Source organism: Myotis lucifugus, unplaced genomic scaffold, assembly GCF_000147115.1.
Source record: "Myotis lucifugus unplaced genomic scaffold, Myoluc2.0 scaffold_79, whole genome shotgun sequence".
Lineage (NCBI taxonomy): Eukaryota > Metazoa > Chordata > Mammalia > Chiroptera > Vespertilionidae > Myotis > Myotis lucifugus.
Window position 1 is genome coordinate 2,653,416 of NW_005871127.1, and position 19,124 is coordinate 2,672,539.

A 19,124-nucleotide genomic window follows, 5' to 3' on the forward strand; every position below is an offset into this window, starting at 1 on the left:
ATAATGACAGTTTTATGAGTGTTTTTTTGTTTGTTTTTTTAACCTGTATACCTTTTATTTCCTTTGCTTGCCTTATTGTATTAGCGAGGATTTTCAGTTCAGTGTTGAAAGTAGTGGTGAGAGAGGACAGCCTTTCTTTCTACCTGATCTTAGTGGAAAAGCTTTGAGTTTTTCACCAGTAAGTGTGATCTTAGTTGTAGGATTTTTGTGAATATACTTTATCAAGTTGAGAAAGTTTCCCTCTGTTCTTCATTTATTGATAATTTTTATTGTGAATGTGTATTCGATTTTGTCAAATGCTTCTTCTGTATCTATAAATATGATCATGTGCTTTTTCTTCTTTAGCTTATTGATGTTATGAACTACATTAATTGATTTTCAAATGTTGAGGCAGCCTTGCATATCTGGATAAATCGCATCTGTGGTACATAATTCATTTTATACGTGGTTGGATATGATTTGCTAATATTTTTTTAAAATTTGACTTTATTGTTGAAAGTCTTGTAGATGCTCCCCTTTAATTTCCCATTGACCCCTTCTAGCTAATATTTTGTGGAAGATTTTTGCTTCTATGTTCATGGGAGGTATTGGTTTACCCTTAGTTCTTGTAAATTCTTTGTCTGTTTTTAGTATTAGGATAATCCTGGCCTCATTGAATGAGATAGGAACTATTCCCTCTGCTTCTATCTTCTGAAAGAGATTATAGAGAATTGGTATAGTTTCTTCCTTATGTGTTTTTAAAATTCACCAGTGAGCCCATCTGGGCCTGCTACTTTCTGTTTTGAAAAGCTATTAATTGTTGTTGTTTTTTTTCAATTTCTTTAATGGATATATGCTTATTCAGATTTTTTATTTGTTCATGTGTGAGTTTGTGCAAATTGTGTATTTCAGGGAATTGGTGGGTTGGTTTTTTTGTTTTGTTTTGTGTTTTTATTTTTTGGTTTTTAAAGTTTTCCGGATAGAGTAGTTTATAGTATTCCTTTATTATATTTTAATTTCCATGGGATCAGTAGTGTTGTCCCCTTCTTTATTTCTGATATTGGTAATTTGTGTCCTCTCTCTTTTATTATGTTGTTATTATTATTATTATTTTGCATGGGCCTTGTTAGAGACTTCTCTATTATATTGATCTTTCCAGTGAACCAGTTTATGCCTTTGTTGATTTGCTAAAATGCTATTGGATAAAAATTTAAATTTTATTGACTTCTGTTCTAATTTTTATTATATCTTTTCTTGTGCTTACCTTGTATTCAATTTGCCCTTCTTTTCCTAGTTTTAAGGTGAAATCTTAGATGATTTACTTTAAATATTTCTTGTTAACTAATTTATACATTCAATGCTATAACTTTTCCTCTATGCATAGCTTTCACTGGATCTCACACCTTTTGAAAAGCTATATTTTTATTTTCATTAAATTAAAAAATTAATTTTTTAGTATTTCTTCTTTGAACGATGTGTTATTTAAAAGTGTATTGTTTAATCTCCAAGTATTTATATATTTTCCTTGCATCTTTCTGTTATTGATTCCTAGTTAATTATTTTGGGGACTGAGAGCAGTCATTTTATGATTTGTATTCTTTTAAATTTGTAAAGGTGTATTCTTTTAAATTTGTAAAGGTGTGTTTTATGGTTTTGTGCCCCAGAATGTGTCTATCTTGGTAAATGTTCCATTTGAACTTGAGAATAATGTGCATTCTGCTGCTGTTGTCTGACGTAGTCTATACATGTCCATTATTATATACAGTTGATTAATAGTGTTCTAGAGTTCAAGTCTATCCTTACTGATGTTCTACATACTGCATCTGCCCAGTCCTGATAGAGGGGAGTTAAAGTTTCCCCTGTAATAATAGACTTAGCTGCTCCTTCTTGTATTTCTGTATGTCCAGTTTTTGCTTCACTTATTTTAACACTTATTTGTTAGGTACATATACTTCAAAGGTTTTTATGTGTTTTTGGAAATTTGACCCCATCATTATGTAATACCTTACTCTTTACCTAATAACTTTCCTTTCTTTGAAATCTATTCTACTTGAAACTAATATAGCTACTCCCAATTTATTGCAATTAGTGTTAGCATGGTGTTTCCATTTTTTCGTTTTAATCTATATGTATATTTACACTTCATAGTAGATTTCTTGTAGACAACATATACTTAGGTTTATTTTTGGATCCAGTCTTACCATATCTGTTTTCTAAGTGGTCCATTTATACCATTGATGTTCAAAGAAATTATAAGATAGTTGGATTCATATCTATAACATTTGTTAGTTTTCTATTTGTTGTACTTGCTCTTGTTTCATATATTTATCTTCTAATCTGTTTTTGCCTTTTGTGGTGTTAATTGAGCATTTAATATAATTCCATTTTTTTCCTTTCTTAACATATATGCTTTAGTTATTTTTCTACTTAGTGGTTGCCCTAAAATGTGTGATATATATTTACAGCTAATCCGAATTCACTTTTGAATAACACTATATTGCAAAAATAATCTTATTTTTTTCTTTTCATTCCTTATATCATTGTAATTTATTTCACTTTTGTATACACATACATAATTTATTTCACTTTTGTATACACATACATAATCATATGCAACTATATATACACATATAGAATTTAATACATTATTGCTATTATTTTGAATGAACTGTCAACTTTTAGGTTAGTAGGAATAAAAAAAATATATTTATTTTATCTTCACTTATTCTCTAATGCTCTTCTTTATGTATATCTGTGTTTAACTTCTATCATTTTATTTTGTTCTAAAGAAATTTGTAAAAACATTTCCTGCAAGGCAAGTCTACTTGCAACAAATTTACTCAATTTTGTTTGTCTGACAAACAGAAAGTATTTATTTCAGCCTCATTTTTGAAGGATAATTTCACAAGGTACAGAATTCAACACTAATGAATTATCCCCTCTCTCTTTTTTTTTTAATTTCAGAGAAGAAAGGAGAGGAAGAGAGAGATAGAAACAGCAATGACAAGAGGGAATCATTGATTGGCTGCCTCCTGCATGTTGGACCGAGCCCACAACCTAGGGGACTCTTCAGTCTGCAGGCTGACACTCTATCCACTGAACCACACTGGCTATGGCTATTCCCTCTCTTAACACTTTAAATATTTATCTTTACTCTCTTCTTGCTTGCATTTTTCTGTGTGTGTGTGTGTGTGTGTGTGTGTGCAAAAGTGAGCTGTAATTCTTAACTTTGTTTTTCTATGGATAAGGTGTTTTATTTCCTATCTCTGTCTTCTTTCAGGATTATATATATATATTTGTTTCAGTAGTTTGAAAATGGTATGCCTGGATGCCTCAGTGCAGTGTTTTGACATTTATCCTGCTTGGTGTTCTCTGAGGTTTCTGGATCTTCTGTTTGGTAATGTTAATTTGAGGAAAGTCTCAGTCATTATTGTTGTTATTTTTTGTTCCTTTCTCTCTTCTCCTAGTATTCTGATTATGTGTATATTATATTCTTGTCGTTATTCCATTGTTCTTGGATATCCTGTAATCTTTTTCAATCTGTTTTATGTTTGTTTTCCGGTTTCAGAGGTTTCTATTGTGAAATGCTCTAGGCTGGGATTCTTTTCTCAGTTGTGTCCACCTTGCTAATAAGCCCAGGAAAGGCATTCTTTATTTTTGTTACAGCTTTATAGTATTTTTGAATTCTAGCATTTCTGTTTGTTTATTTCTTAGGATTTCCATTTTTCTGCTCACATACCATCTACTTTATCCGGTAGAGCCTTTAGCTTATTAACTACAGTTGTTTTCAATTCCTGATCTGATCATTCTAACATCCCTGCCATGCCTGGTTTTATGCTTCCCTTGTTTCCTGAAACTGTGGTTTGGTTTTGTTTTGTTTGCCTTGTGATATGCCTTGTGATTTTTTTCTTGATAGCCGGACTGGGGAAAAGGACATGCTGTAAATAAGTCCTTAGTCATGTGGTGGCGACGGTGACTTGCTGAGGCAGGGAAGAGCTCTGTCATCCTCTGATGAGGTCTCGGTCTTTCTATGAACCTGTGCCTCTGTGCTGTGAGCCACACAGGTGCTGGTCAGGGTTTCCCTTCTCGGGTTGGGCAGGATGGCTAGAGCGGGCTGGAATTGAGGAGCCACCAGGAGCAGGATATTTCTCTGCCTGGAGATCAGTTCCAGCGGTTCTCAACCTGTGGGTCGCAACCCCTTTGGCGGTCGAACGACCCTTTCACAGGGGTCGCCTAAGACCATCCCGCATATCAGATATTTACATTACGATTCATAACAGTAGCAACATGACAGTTATGAAGTAGCAACGAAAATAATTTTATGGTTGGGTCACAACATGAGGAACTGTATTTAAAGGGCCAGAAGGTTGAGAACCACTGATGAGGCGCTGATAGTTAACCCCAGCTGGTTAATATCTGGTTAATTAGCTTTCCCTGAAGGCTGACCTCATTAAGAGTATAAAATGCGCTGGTGTGTTTCCCAGTAGTTCCTTTTTACCTCCCTAGGCTGGAAGCACAAGGGAATTTTTCGTAAATATTCATTGTGAGGCCTTAGTAAGAGCTCCAAAAGTGTGGAGGGTCCCTGACCAGTACTGGGTCTCCCTGAATTTTTTAACACTTAGAGTAGACCTCCAGCCCTTTGTCAAGTTCAGTTGCAGTTTCCTGACCTTGAACAGCCTGTGAGGATGTTTACTTCTCTGGTAAGCTGTGACTCTGTATTTGTCCATGTTCATAGACAGCGGTTTGTTCTGTGGTCTCACTTAGTTTAAGGATGTAAAGAGACTTGTTAGTTTCAGTTTGTTCATTTTCTTGTTACAACAGCTTGTCAACTTCTAAGACCCCTACGGGATGCTTTGGGCTCACAAACTTTTTAAAATGATTGAATTTTTATACACATGTGTATAAAGGTGGCAACGAGGGCCAAAGAGAACCAAAGCTCAAACTTTTATTATTCTACTGCTTCAACATTTTGAATATATTTCACAGCTGCATATACTTTGTGAGGTGGGAAATTATTTGAAAGAAATAGAAGATAGTTGTCATAACATTTTATTTTCTTTTGTGTTGCACATGTAACACATTAGTATCAAAAGTTTGGAGTTTTGGAATTTCTGAGAAATGTTTATGCATTAAAATAATCTCACACATACACACACACACACACACACACATACACACACGAAAAAGTAAGTTTGGTAGAAATGTATACATTTTCAAAATATTATTTAAAGAGTGTGGAAAAAAGGCTTTTCTTTGTACATCTGTTTCACATCTCTCTGGCCCACCCAAAACCATCCTCCAGGATGAAGCCTGAGGAGTAAGGAGCCAGGGGGCCCGGGCAGGTGGCCACTCTTCATCCCCCCACTGGCAGGCACACAGCCTGTCTCTCTCCTGTGCTCGGGACTCCAGCTCCTGCCTGTAGTTTATGCTGGGAGAAGGCCCGCTCCCCATCTCACTCGCCTTTTTTGCGTGCAACCCTCTCCACTCCCCTCTGTCTTGCCTCCATATCTGGTCAGGAGCCTGTTTGGAGGTGAAGTAGTATCTCTGAGTTTTGTACATTCAACTGCTCCTGTAATAGCTTTTGGTTTTTGTTGCTTTTGTAGAGAAACAAAGATTCTCTGTAGCCTTCTAAGATTTACACCAAACCCTAGCTTTCAGTCTCTTATTCTCCCTGTGGCTCTTGTACTACTGCCTGATGTTCGTAATGAAGATTGCTAAAGTAGCGGCAAAGGAGAATTGAACCATTGAGTCAGAAAATGATTAAAGCAGCGGTTCTCAACCTGTGGGTCGCGACCCCTTTGGCGGTCAAACGACCCTTTCACAGGGGTCGCCTAAGACCATCCTGCATATCAGATATTTACATTACGATTCAAAACAGTAGCAACATTACAGTTATGAAGTTGCAACGAAAATAATTTTATGGTTGGGTCACAACATGAGGAACTGTATTTAAAGGGCCAGAAGGTTGAGAACCACTGGATTAAATGCTTTGCTCTCCTAATACCAGCTAAGATTTTGATTCAAATAGTGTAATACAACAGAAACATCGGGAAAAATGTGTGCAGAGTTGGAAGGACTATTGATTTCTCTCCTTATTCTAACTTTATATACCAAGAGAGGGAATTTCTGTTGAGACTCTACCTTGTCAGTCCAACCACCCCCAAGGAGAAGCGTGTTTAAGTTGATTGATTGGAACGTGAGCACCTTTTAGTAATTTATTTCAAAGAAGGTTTCAGACTTCTTTTTTTTAATCACCTATTTATTCAAATACCATTCTCTCTCTCTCTCTCTTTCTCTCTCTCTCTCTCTCTCTCTCTCTCTCTCTCTCTCTCTCTCTCTAAGCATTCCTCTGTCCACATTAATGGCAACATTCCAGAAGCTTGGGGGGCGGGGGGGCTCTTGGTAATTCACAGAGCAAGTTTATGGTGAGATTTTAGGCAAAGTAAAATGTGTAATCTGCCCCATCTAACTGAATTTCATGTTTGTTTTTTCAAAGTAAAGTTGATTTAGCGAAGACAGAAATAGAACAATTTTAATGATTTAATTAAAAGTGATACTTAAGTTACTGAGATATTTCTTTCTTCTCTGTGTATTTCTATGGGAACTTTAATAGTATGCACCTGGTCATCAGCACTGTTTGCTTGAGCACACATTGTCTCCACTTCAATGTGATTGCCTATAGGTGGGGTGCCCTAAAAGCCCATATGTCTTAAGATAAAGCTACAAATATCCTGGCGTCTCGTAAATTCCTGAAGTGAGATTTCCTGTCTCACATTTATAATGGTCTCAAAGAGCACAGGTCACAGATGTGATGCTCCCAAGTCTGAAAGTAGCCATTACAGTCCTACCAGAAAATCATATCAATTATTTTCATTCCAAATATTCATGGTGGTATATCATTGACATGAAAATGATTACTCACAAGTTTTGTTATCCAAGATGAATTTTGCAATTATAAATGATGAGCAAAATAGAGTTTACCAACCTAAGATAACTTCAGATGGGAAAATTCAAAAATAGTCTACAGTATTATGATAGCCAAGATGTTTTCTAAGATTTTTGTGTTCCAGGACAGAACAAAAATGTGAGGAGGAAGTAAATGTGTATATCGTGTCTATTAATTTAATTAAACAGGAGCAGGTGTCAGGTGCCACCTCAAAAGTGTGATGTAACTGTTCCTCTGTGTGTTTTTTTTATCCCCCAACTTAATGAAATTAGCTCTCACTTAGACTGAGAGGCCTGATGACAATTTTTAGTTTTGCTTGATATCACTTAAAATGTTATTCGGAAACATTCACACACAAAAAGCGAAAATGCATGGCTAAGATTAAACTGACTCAGAGTGAAGCCACTGAAATAAAGCCTGGCATGAGAAGTTTCTTTCTTCTTTCTCTTCTTTCCTAATAGTATATCTTTATATTGAAATATGTGAAATTTGTATTAAAATGGTGAATGGTAACTCCATATTGATAACCAAGTGAGAAAAAGAAGTGATTGTATAATATTGATGGTCCCATAAAGCTTAGCGAGGAAACTCCCTCATAGTTTCAAAAAAATGTTTGAAATCTTTGCTTTCTGTTAATTGCATCTCTAAGAGAGATGCAAAGCTATATAATAGAGCAAAAAGGACAGTTTCAAATGAGCCCAAGTTGAATATGATCTGAATAAATATAGTACACAAATACAGGGTGGGACAAATGTAGGTCTACAGTTATGAAGATGCAAAACACAGAAATATGTGTGTTTATTTGTTATATGTATTTTCATATTTATAAATTGAGATAAAAATCTAAACTCAAATGTGAAATAAAAATAGTAAGTTTTAAAAATTTGAAAATGTTCTTTAGGAAAATTATATATATGACTGTATTTGCAAAATATTTATGGGTATGGTAGATTAAATTTATCAAATATATAGAACATTGCAAAGTGTCTGGATCTTTAATATTGTCCTACATTAATAATTTATTTCAAACACTCATCTTTACCCAGTCAACACAAATATAAAATTTATATATCTTTGATACATTGTTTTTGACTAAAGATTAATCAATTTATTGATGAATCTTTTCTATCAAATGTTATAATTTTAAACACTATTCATTTTACACATATTCTTTGTGACCTATGAAATTATCTGAAAATAATTTTAACTGTTTTGAAAAACAAAACTAAATGTTTTTACTCTTCATAACCAAAAGTTAAATTAATAAATCTGTAGTAGAATATGTCTCCTTAAGATAATCATCTGGTTTTAGTCTCACATACAAAAATTCTCTTTAGTAATTTTTAGAGTTTTTGAAATAAACTGGGAACTGAGCCTGCAACCCTGACCGGGAATTGAACTGTGACTTCCTGCATAGGTCAACACTCAACCATTGAACCACACTGTCTGGGCTTGCCAAGACTTTTAAAAGAAATTAAGGAAACCTGTTTGCTAGTAGAATACAGATCAGTTAAATCACTGCTATTTTATTTGGTTCTATACTAATTCAATTAACAATATTCGTGAATATGAACTATTACCAAAGGTGACTTTGGGACAAAAACATCTGAAAAATTCTATTTGATTTAAATGATATGCTTAGTGATTAGCAAATAGATTTTTTGGAGCAGATACTGAATCAAAAAATTGTAATTACCATTATCTTCAGAGAAGGTGAGCAGGGGCATTTTGCACTAAGAGAATTGATATTTATTAAGTATTGATATGAGCTACAGGAGATATATTTATAATCATTATCCAAGCCAATTAGATAACTTTATCCTAAATGTGATGGAAGAGGAAATATCCATGTGTGGATAAAGTATATTTCCTATAGTAACTAAGTATATGACAGTAATATTAATTTAGGAATAATATCATAAAATAAAAGTCTGGCTGTATTCATTAATGGGGATTTAGAGAGAGCATTCAATATTTAAGAATCATGATACACATTTTCTTCTGTATTCAAGCTGTTTTGATTAGGAATGTTTTCAAATGTAAGCAGTAGAGTATTTGGCTCACAGTTGCTTAATGAAATAACATCTTCCCTCTATCTTTTATATGCTCACCCATTAAAGTTATTTTAGCTTTATAATCACTGTTACATAACGGTTTAATCTTTTTAGAGCTCAGCTGTTTGGGGCTTTATTTATTTATTTTAAACTTTTTCTGTATACTCATCATGAATGAGTTCATCTATTCCTATAGTTAAACACACACACACACACACACACACACATACACACGTCATACAAAAGCAGTCGGAAGGCAGACTTGGGGTGATTGAAAGGGGTGATTGAAACTCGAACAGTATTTTGTGGAAATAAGCTATTTTTTCTGTTCTACCCTTCTAACTATTTGGGATCTTCTTACTCTTGGCCCCTTGATTCCTAATAATAATTAGACATTGTATTTATTTTTAAGAAGGGAGTAGGTCACAAGGGCAATGAAGCAGAATCTGGACCTGCTGAATCTATTTTTGTTTTGTCTTGTTTCACCAGGAAAGCAAAATCTTTCTGAGAGGCTTTACAAGCAATGCCATCTGCTACTTTGTGATACAGGAATATTTGGAGACAATTCTCTAGGAGTCTGATGCTTTTGTATATTTGCAGAGGCACTGAAGGTGTTTGGTTCTATCCAGTCTTTCAAAGTCTTTGTGTGGTGCATAGCCTTGTAGCTGTTCTAGAGCAGAGGGCAAGTTGCTCCATGGTCCAATAAAGTCAATATAACATCTTCTCCTGGGATAAAGGGCAGGCACAATAGGTGCAGCCATTGTCAAAGGCCGGGGCTCCTAAGCTCAGAGTCCCCTTCTGTAAGGCAACAGCGTGTATAGGGTTCAGCTGGTTCTTACTGTACTGCCTGTGGGGACTGAGGTTTGGGGAATCTGTGAGTGACTCTACCATGGCAGCCTCGCATCTTCCTACACAGACCGCACAGGCAAGACTTGACTGCTGCTGATCTAAGTCTTGGCTGAATACCCCGTGATCTCCTGGAAGATGAGATTATGAGACGTTTGTGAAGAGCTGTTATGAGGCCATTCTCCACTTGTCTCCCTATTCCCCCAGTAGGTTAGCATGAAACATTTTTTTTCATAGCCTTTCAGTTTCCGGTGAGCTGTGAGGCTGCCTGCCTTGGCTTCTTAGGGGACAGCTGCAGTCTCTAAAACGGCTCAGCCACAGCATGACGTCAGCCCCTCAGTGACAGGGTCTCCCATACATTGTGATGTCATGCCATCTTTCTTTCCCTCTTTGTTCCAGGGCTATCCTAAGGGACACATGTCACAGAAGCAGGCACCTTTCCTTTCCTTGAATTTTGCTCCCTATCTCTGTCCTAAATAGTGTTAATTTTAAAAGGACTTGCCCTTTCTTTACTGGCTACATTTTTCAACCTTGCTTTCATAGCTTTCATAAGAATCAATAGAAGCAAGTGGTGATGAAACTGTGGCTACTGCTATTGCTGTGCCTCATAGCTGTACATTGTCTTTGATCCAGAGGGCCATCTCTTCTACCAGCACCCACGAAACTTGGATAGACACAAATAGAGTGGGGCCTTGACTTACGAGTGTCCCAACTAACGAGTGTTTTGAGATACTAGCTGTCTCTCCGCCGATGTTTTGCATTGAGTTGATAGAGTAATTTGATTTAATGAGCTCCTTAACGAGCTCGGTCTCAGAACGAGTTAAACTCGTAAGTCAAGGCCCCACTGTAGTATAAACTGTCAGATATTTCTGAGTTCTTGACAATGACACAGGCTAGAATTCTGTCAGATGTATAATAACTCCAGCTGGATCAAAGCTGGGGAGGAAAGACTGTGTATACAGCTTGAGTCCCCAGCCAACAATATCTACCATATAAAACTAAACTCCTGAAAACATAACAAAAGAGATTAACATAAAGCCCTCATTTTAACTAGTAACATGCTTAAGACGTAGAGTAAAATTGGTAACTCTCAGCAGTTCCCTTGGCCAAGCTACTGCTGTAGTTTTACTTAATCTCCTTTCCTGATACTCCTTTAAAATAAAGAAACCTTATTTAAATTATGTCAATAGTTGACTGTTTTCAGTAACCAGAACCTAGTGGGGATCAGGAAATATGTTGCAGAACATTTCAAAGCTCTTTGGGTTCTTTCCTCTATGCGTAGGAAGTCATTATCCGTTGAAGTCAGGAGCACTTAAACTGTTTTGAGACTTTAAAATACAGATGTTAAAAAAAGTTATTAGTTTAAAAAATGATCCTTTTAGGAGTTGAAAGTACTTCAGTGCTAATTATAACTTTTAATGATTGTAAAGTGCCCTGGGAGATTTTAATGAAGAAGCTCGCAAGACTACATTTCCACCGTAAATTGTCCTTTCCCATACACAGTGTAAGGATAACGAAAATATGTTTCAACACCCAGGGGGCAGAGCTAATTGTATAAAGTTCACTAAATGTTAACAGTTTCCCAGTGACCCAGGGGTCATGTAGGGGAATTACAGACACATGTTCTGAGAAATCTTTGGCAGTATTAGTTTTCTAGAGTTAAAAAAAAATGGGCTGAGAAAAATTTAAACAATGGTATTGCTTGCTTAGCCTGTAATAGATGTTATTAAAGTCAAAAATACTGGGAAAATACACTATAATTTGTGCTTCTATTATGGGAACTAATGACTTGCTTCTAATTGACTTGCTGAAAAGTTTGTGATTTGTCAGCAATATACCTCTAAATTAAAATTGCTCACAAAAATCTTAAAAGTCAGGGTCATTGGCTCTGTAACTTATGAGTTACCTAATTAGTAATCAAAATACTGTCCCCTGAAAACATTATTTCTGGACTTGAAAACTTTATTAGAATTACTTCCTACAATGGTTCATTTGTGCTCAATCGTCTAACATTTCTTTCTCCAATTCTTTGCTCTCCTGTGGTTGCTACAGTTCAAGAGGCTGAGTGATGCCACCTCTCTTCATTGTTGTCAGATGTGAGCGTCCGTGAGGGATAGAAGAGTAATGCGTCCTTCCGTTTGGAAAGAGAGCACGGCCTTCTATAAGGTAAGTTATCTCTTCCACATCATTAAAAGGCACGTCCAAATTAGGTACTTCATCTCCAGAACTGGTCAGTTCAGGTAAGAATTGTTTATTTGCTGCTTTGTCTCACCATTGATACTGAAGATTACAGATGGGACTTTGGTTTTTCTTCCATACCCTTAGGAGATCCCTAGGAATTTCCCATGGATCCTTTCTAGTTTTTTAATTTAAATCTGTAAAATTACACGGGTATTTGGGGAGAAAGGAGAATAAATTATAGATGAGTTAAATGGTTTTAATGACAAAATATTTTCCATTTTTTAACTATTAATCCACCTGTGAATCCTATCAGAGATTGAGGTCCAGAGTGAATAATAACATGACCAGTAAAATATCTGAAAGAAGTGATTTTATTACAAAGGCTCTTGCTCTTGTCCCTTTAAGAGTTTATAGATCATTTATCTATTTTGCAATTCAAACCAATAATTAGAAAACCTACAGTAACAAGTTAATAATTGTTAACATTTAATGAAGACTTAATTGCCAAGAACTTTTCTAAAGCCCATCAAGACTTTAAGATGGGGGTCCTCAAACTAAGGCCCGCCAGCCTGTTGCTTAGTAGCCGACTCATCCTGGGTCTGCAGTGCGCATGTGTGGAATGTGCGCCGCACTCTCTGACTCCCCTCCTTCTCTCTGTCTCTGGACTCCTCCTCTCAGTCTCAGGAGTTACGAGCTTGCCTGTGCAGAGCCTGCTGCTGCCTGAGGACTCAGGTAAGAACAAGTTAGGATTTTTTTTTTAAGTTAGGAGGTCTATATTTTTGAAGTTAGGAGAGCCTTTTTCCATGAAACATCTGAAATCTCCAACCAGATCTAGACTAACTGATGCACACTTGCATCACTTGTTAGGACTAGCAGTGACAAATATGGAACCGGACATGGACCATCTCATTAGCCAAAAGCAGGCCCATAGTTCCCATTGAAATACTGGTAAGTTTGTTGATTTAACTTTGCTCGTTCTTCATTTTAAATATTGTATTTGTTCCCGTTTTGTTTTTTTACTTCAAAATAAGATATGTGTAGTGTGCATAGGAATTTGTTCATAGTTACTTTTTAAACTATAGTCGGGCCCTCCAATGGTCTGAGGGACAGTGAACTGGACCCCTGTTTAAAAAGTTTGAGGACCCCTGCTTTAAGATATCAAGACTTTAAGAAAAGGACTAGATTTATGAATTGATGATTGTACACAGATTGCACATTTTATGTTTTATAGCTCATACATTACTGGTTTGATTCTTGGCCAGAGCTCATGCCCTGGTTGTGGGCTTAATTCCTGGTGGGGTGCATATAGGTGACAGCTGATCATTGTTTGTTCTCACATTGATGTTTCTCTTTCTCTCTCCCTATCCCTTCCCCTCTCTCTAAAAATCTATAAATATTTAAAAAATAATGTCCAGGTAGCTCTCCATAAACACCATAGGATAATTTTATAACTGAGTTTGTGGTCTATGATAGACATGATTTTCCATAAAAAAGTATCAATCCAATATAATAAAAACAAAAACCAGTGCAATGATAATTACATGCTATTTAATTTCTCTGCCCTATTTCTTTTTTCATCTATTATTAATATATTTAAGAATAAGTATAAAGAAATCGTGGCCACTGGTGTAAATATCTAGATCCTGGTATTATTATGTTGATGTGTAAAGGACTGTATATAGAAAATGCAGGCTGAGAAATTGTGAAAAAAGTAAAAAAAATATTTCAAAGTAAACGTATTGGTAAGCCAATCAGTTTTTAGAAAGTTAAGTGGTGGATAACCATGGGATGTAAAACTAAGAAATCCATGAAATATCATTTTTAACATGGAAACTTCCATGTTTACAGACAGCTTCTCTTTGATACCTACTATTCCACATTTGATGATGAACACCTTGGATTTCTACAAAATTATGTAAAATGTATACTTTCTTTTCCACTCCAGGTCTATGGAAATAATGTACAAAGGGCATTTTTCTGATTTTCCTTTTTCCATACTTTCATTACTTTCTCACCAATCCCAAAAGGATTTTTTTTTCATTTGCTTGTCTGTTGGATTTGTTGATATATATTTTGTTCTATTGTTTTTATAGTTATTCTTGGTAACTTTATAAACCTAGGTGTGCTACAAAGCCAAAACTCATTTTCTAGGCTACATCCCAGAATATTGAGGAGCATCTTGCTGTCCTTTTTAGGCTTTTAAAGTTTTTCACATTCATCAGAAAAGAGAGTTTACAAACAAATAAATTCTTTTTGGTAATATTCAACATTTATCAGAGCATAAATTGATACAGTATTAATCTAAAAGTGTCTTTTCTCCTCAGAACTAGAATTGAATAAACAGAATCAGAGATATAGAGACAGAGCCCTATGACATTTATATGACTAGAAAAAACCCTACTCTTTTAATCAGAATCACAAAGGAGAGAAAAGGGGATTAACTTAATGTTGACCAGGTAGGTTTATTAATATCTTTGAATGGACAGGACTTGATAGACTCAAAGTAGAATATAGCTATGTTTCATTATTTTAAAATGTGCTCTCTCTGATTTTCTGTCCGTACTCCTGAACATTTATCATAAGGATTTATATAATTAGGAAATATTTCTGTTTACTGAAATATCCAGTCCAATATAATATGTAAACTCAGTCTCAGATTCAGTGCCAATAATTCCCCCTCTCTTCAACTCCATTATTTCCTTTGTGGTTCAGGAATCATCAGTGGCAAAGAGAAGCTTGGCTCACTCTTCAACACTTCCTCTTTATTTCCTCTTCTCTCCTGGTTATTTCAGAGTCATTGCTAGGAGGGTGGAAGAAAAGGTGCTAGAGCTGTCTTATTTACCTGGTGCTGTTTTTGTTTGTTTGTTTGTTTTGCCTTATTTTTATTGTATAGTATTTCATTATATAATGTTCCATAATTTACTGTATTAATAAACATTTAAACAGTTTCCAAATTTTACATTTATAAACAATATCTCAATAAATCATTGGTACATGAATAATGTCTCACATTTGCAAGTATATTTGTAGAAAAAAATTCCTGGAATTGGAATTGCTAGGTCAAAGGTATATACATTGATCATTTTGACAAATATTGCCAAATTTTTCTCCACAGATGTTGTACCAATTTATACCCTTTTTTCCTTATTGTTTAAAGTATTACAAATAGTAGTACATATGTCTCTTTTTTTTCCCAATTGACCTTCCCCCAGCCTCCCCTAAACCCCTCCCAGTGTCTTGCATCCATTGGTTATGCTTATGTGCATGCATACAAGTCCTTCGGTTGATCTCTTACCTCCCCTGCCCCCCAACGCTCCCCAGCCTTCCCGCTGTTGTTTGACAGTCTGTTCGATGCTTCTCTGCCTCCGTATCTATTTTTGTTCCTCAGTTTATAATGGTCTTTATTATCCATAAATGAGTGAGATCATGTGGTATTTTTCTTTCACTGTTTTAATTATCTCTTTGGGTGATATTTGCTGGCCATCATGCTTGCTATTGCTGCAGATATGCACACGGTTGCTTTAGTACATTTTGCTTTTCGGTATACGGTGGCACAGTGCACCATTCTCCGTCATGAGACAGGACGTCTCCCTCTGATCTTGTGACACGCCCACCCTCACATTCCATCCTGTAGTTGTCTGCCACACAGAACTTACTGCGAACATTCTTTATTCTTCCACATGGGTAAGCCCTTCTAGTTTGGGGTCCTTCACAAATTGACTGAAGCCATCTATTCCCATGGAGTTCATTTGTTTCATAGGATGTCACACATCCTAAATGATAATAGTGCAATTTATTCAAATGACAACCAATCTCTTTATCCTGTGTTTGCAAGCTAATGTAGATTGGATTTAGTCTTTATATTTATTATTTGGTAAGCAAGACCCGGAATCTGTGCTCCCATGTGCCCCGACTCCCAGGGTGCACATACCTCTCTGTCCCTCACTTGGTGAGGTGGGCTAAATTATGCCCCACCAAAGGTATCTATATTCTGATTCTTAGCCTTGGTGAGTGCGTTACTTTATGTGGCAGAAAGAACTTTGCATATGCGCTAAGAGCCTGAAATGGGCAGATTGCCTTGCATTTTTAAGGTAGGCTCCTTATAATAGCCAAGGTGTATATGAGCAGCAAGCAGGAGCGCAGAGAAAGAGGAGGATGTGTGGCAATGGAAGCAGAGATCAGAGGGATGCGGGCAAGGAAAGCATGCAGCCACTAGAAGCTGCAAAAGGACAAGGAAGGATTTTCCCCTAGAGCAGTGATGGTGAACCTTTTGAGCTCGGCGTGTCAGCATTTTGAAAAACCCTAACTTAAATCTGGTGCCGTGTCACATATAGAAATTTTTTGTTATTTGCAACCATAGTAAAACAAAGACTTATATTTTTGATATTTATTTTATATATTTAAATGCCATTTAACAAAGAAAAATCAACCAAAAAAATGAGTTCGCGTGTCACCTCTGACACGCGTGTCATAGGTTCGCCATCACCGCCCTAGAGTCTCCAGAAGGAATGATGCTCTAGAAATACTATAACTTTGGCCCTTTTCATATTTCTGGCCTCCAGGACTATATAAGATAATAAATGTGTGTTGCTATAAGCCATGCATTGTGGTAATTTGTTCCAGCAGTAATAGTAAACAAAAACACCGTGCTATGTTCAAGAAGCTAAATGAAGTTGGTTCTGTAATTATTGCAACCCAGCAATTTTATAAGTCCAGACCCAAGTGCCTGGCTTTCCTTCTTGGAAACAATCTCTCTCTAGGTACAGTTTGGGGAGTGGAGAACAGCCACAGCATTCACGTACAATCTATCGTTGACTCTACCTATGAGTTTCTGATTTCCACTCCAACAGCTTGACAGAGTGATAAAGATGAAGGTTCCGGTTGCATCTGTTCCATCCCTTTGTAGTTCCTGCACAGATATGTGTAATACATTTCAATTTTGGAAGGTGTATAAATCGGGCTCCCGGCAGCAAATAAGTGGCACGCTCCATGTTTTTTAAGAAGTGTTTACCAATAGGACACTGATAAAAAGTGAAGAGAATCACAAAGGATGGGAAAGGCCCCTATACTAGTATCTGCAGGGCTCTGACAACCTTAAAGAGGAAGAAGCATTTAATAGGAACATGAGAAGACAGTGAATAGAGAGTCTGCCTTGAGTGGGTTGCAACTTTCCCTTGAGGGTTGCAGTTACTCTGAGGTGAACCACATACCTTTCTCTCTTATACTTTCTGAATCTGCCAATGTCCCCAGTTGGCTAAAACCGCACAGGAGCCAGAGGGCAAGAGAATCCAATGTGTTTCATTTAGGGCAGAAAGATGAAGTTGGAGAGTAATCCATTTTTTTATAATCCTCACCTGAGGGCATACATATTGATTTTGAGAGAGAGAGAGAGAGAGAGAGAGAGAGAGAGAGAGAGAGAGAGAGAAAGAAGGAAGAAAGAAACAAACATTGCTTGGTTGCCTCCTGTACACTCCTTGACCAGGAATCTAGCTGATAACCTAGGTATATGCCCTGATCGGGAATCAAACCCTTGGTGGCCAGGACACTGAGAATAATCTTGATGAGCAAATGAGAGAGCTCTCACACGGAGTCCTTTTAAACAATTTTTCTAAGTTTTAGAGCTTCACCTAAAATTCTGGAGAGCAAGAAAACAATTCAGTAACATGCAACACAATTACACAAAATGAGAAATAATAGAAATAGAAATGAGTCACTAAGGAAACATGGAGGGGGATATTTCACTCCATTTGGAGACTCAAGGTTAAGTATTTTTAGAATAGAAGAACATTAGTTATTTGCAGTGATTTTAAAGGATAGTGGGTCATGAGAAGGGGATCATTGTAGAAGCAAGTTTCTATTAGGTCTCATAACTGAGACAGAAAACTCAAGTTTGAAGGCTAGCTTGACTTTGTATTTCATTCCTGATGTTTCTGGCCCCAAATAAGACTGTATTCTTTTTAAAAAAATATATCCTTCATTAAAGGAGAGTTTGACTCCATTTTTTATATTTGCATGCTGACCACTTTTAGGCCTCATTTGTCACCTTTCATCCCTCCATTTTTATGATCTTCCTTCATTTTTTTCTTTTAAAACATTTTTTTCCTTTTCACCCATCCCACACCCCCTCCCCTTTAAAAACTATCAGCTTGTTCTCTCTGCTTATGGGTCTGTTTCTGTTTTATTTTGTTCATGGGTGTGTGTTACTTTAGATTTCACATATAAGTTTTTTTATTTTTATTTATTTTTATTTTATTGTTTTATTGCTTAAAGTATTACAAAGAGTATTACATATATTTTAAATCACACGGTATTTTGTCTTTTCTCTGTATTACTTCACTTAGCATAGTACCCTCTAAGACCATCTATGTTGACACAAGGGACAAGGTTGCAATCTTTTATTGCTGAGTAATAATCATTGTGTACCCCATTTTCTTGATCCATTCATCAATCTTTGGATACATAAGTTGCTTCTGTATCTTGGCCATTGTAAATAATGCTATAATGAACATAGGGGTGCATGTATCTTTTTTTTTTAATTAAATCTTTATTGTTCAGATTATTACCGTTGTTCCTCTATTTTCCCCCCATAGCTGCCCTCCACCCGGTTCCAACCCCACCCTCTACCCTTACCCATCCCCCACTGTCCTCATCCATAGGTGTACGATTTTTGTCCAGTCTCTTCCCGTACCCTCCACGCCCCTTCCCCCCTCAAGAATAGTCAATCCACTCCCTTTCTATGCCCCTGATTCTATTATAATCACCAGTTTATTCTGTTCATCAGATTATTTATTCACTTGATTTTTAAACTGATAAGAACAGATACTACACTTGATCTTAGCCAAAAGGCTGAGAAGTGATATTCACTTGATTTTTAGATTCACTTGTTGATAGAAGTGTATTTGTTGTTCATAATTTTTATCTTTACCTTTTTCTTCTTCTTCTTCCTCTTCTTAAAGGATACCTTTCAGCATTTCATATAATACTGGTTTGGTGGTGATGAACTCCTTTAGCTTTTTATCTGTGAAGTTCTTTATCCGACCTTCAATTCTGAGTGATAGCTTTGCTGGGTAAAGTAATCTTGGTTGTAGGTTCTTGGTATTCACCACTTTGAATATTTC

General features: G+C 36.2%; 1 pseudogene; it reads right to left on the reverse strand.

The window, feature by feature from the left end:
* Positions 1–18,718: 18,718 nt before the first annotated feature.
* LOC111826451 lies at positions 18,719–18,864 on the reverse strand (annotated as a pseudogene).
* Between the last annotated feature and the right edge of the window lie 260 nt (positions 18,865–19,124).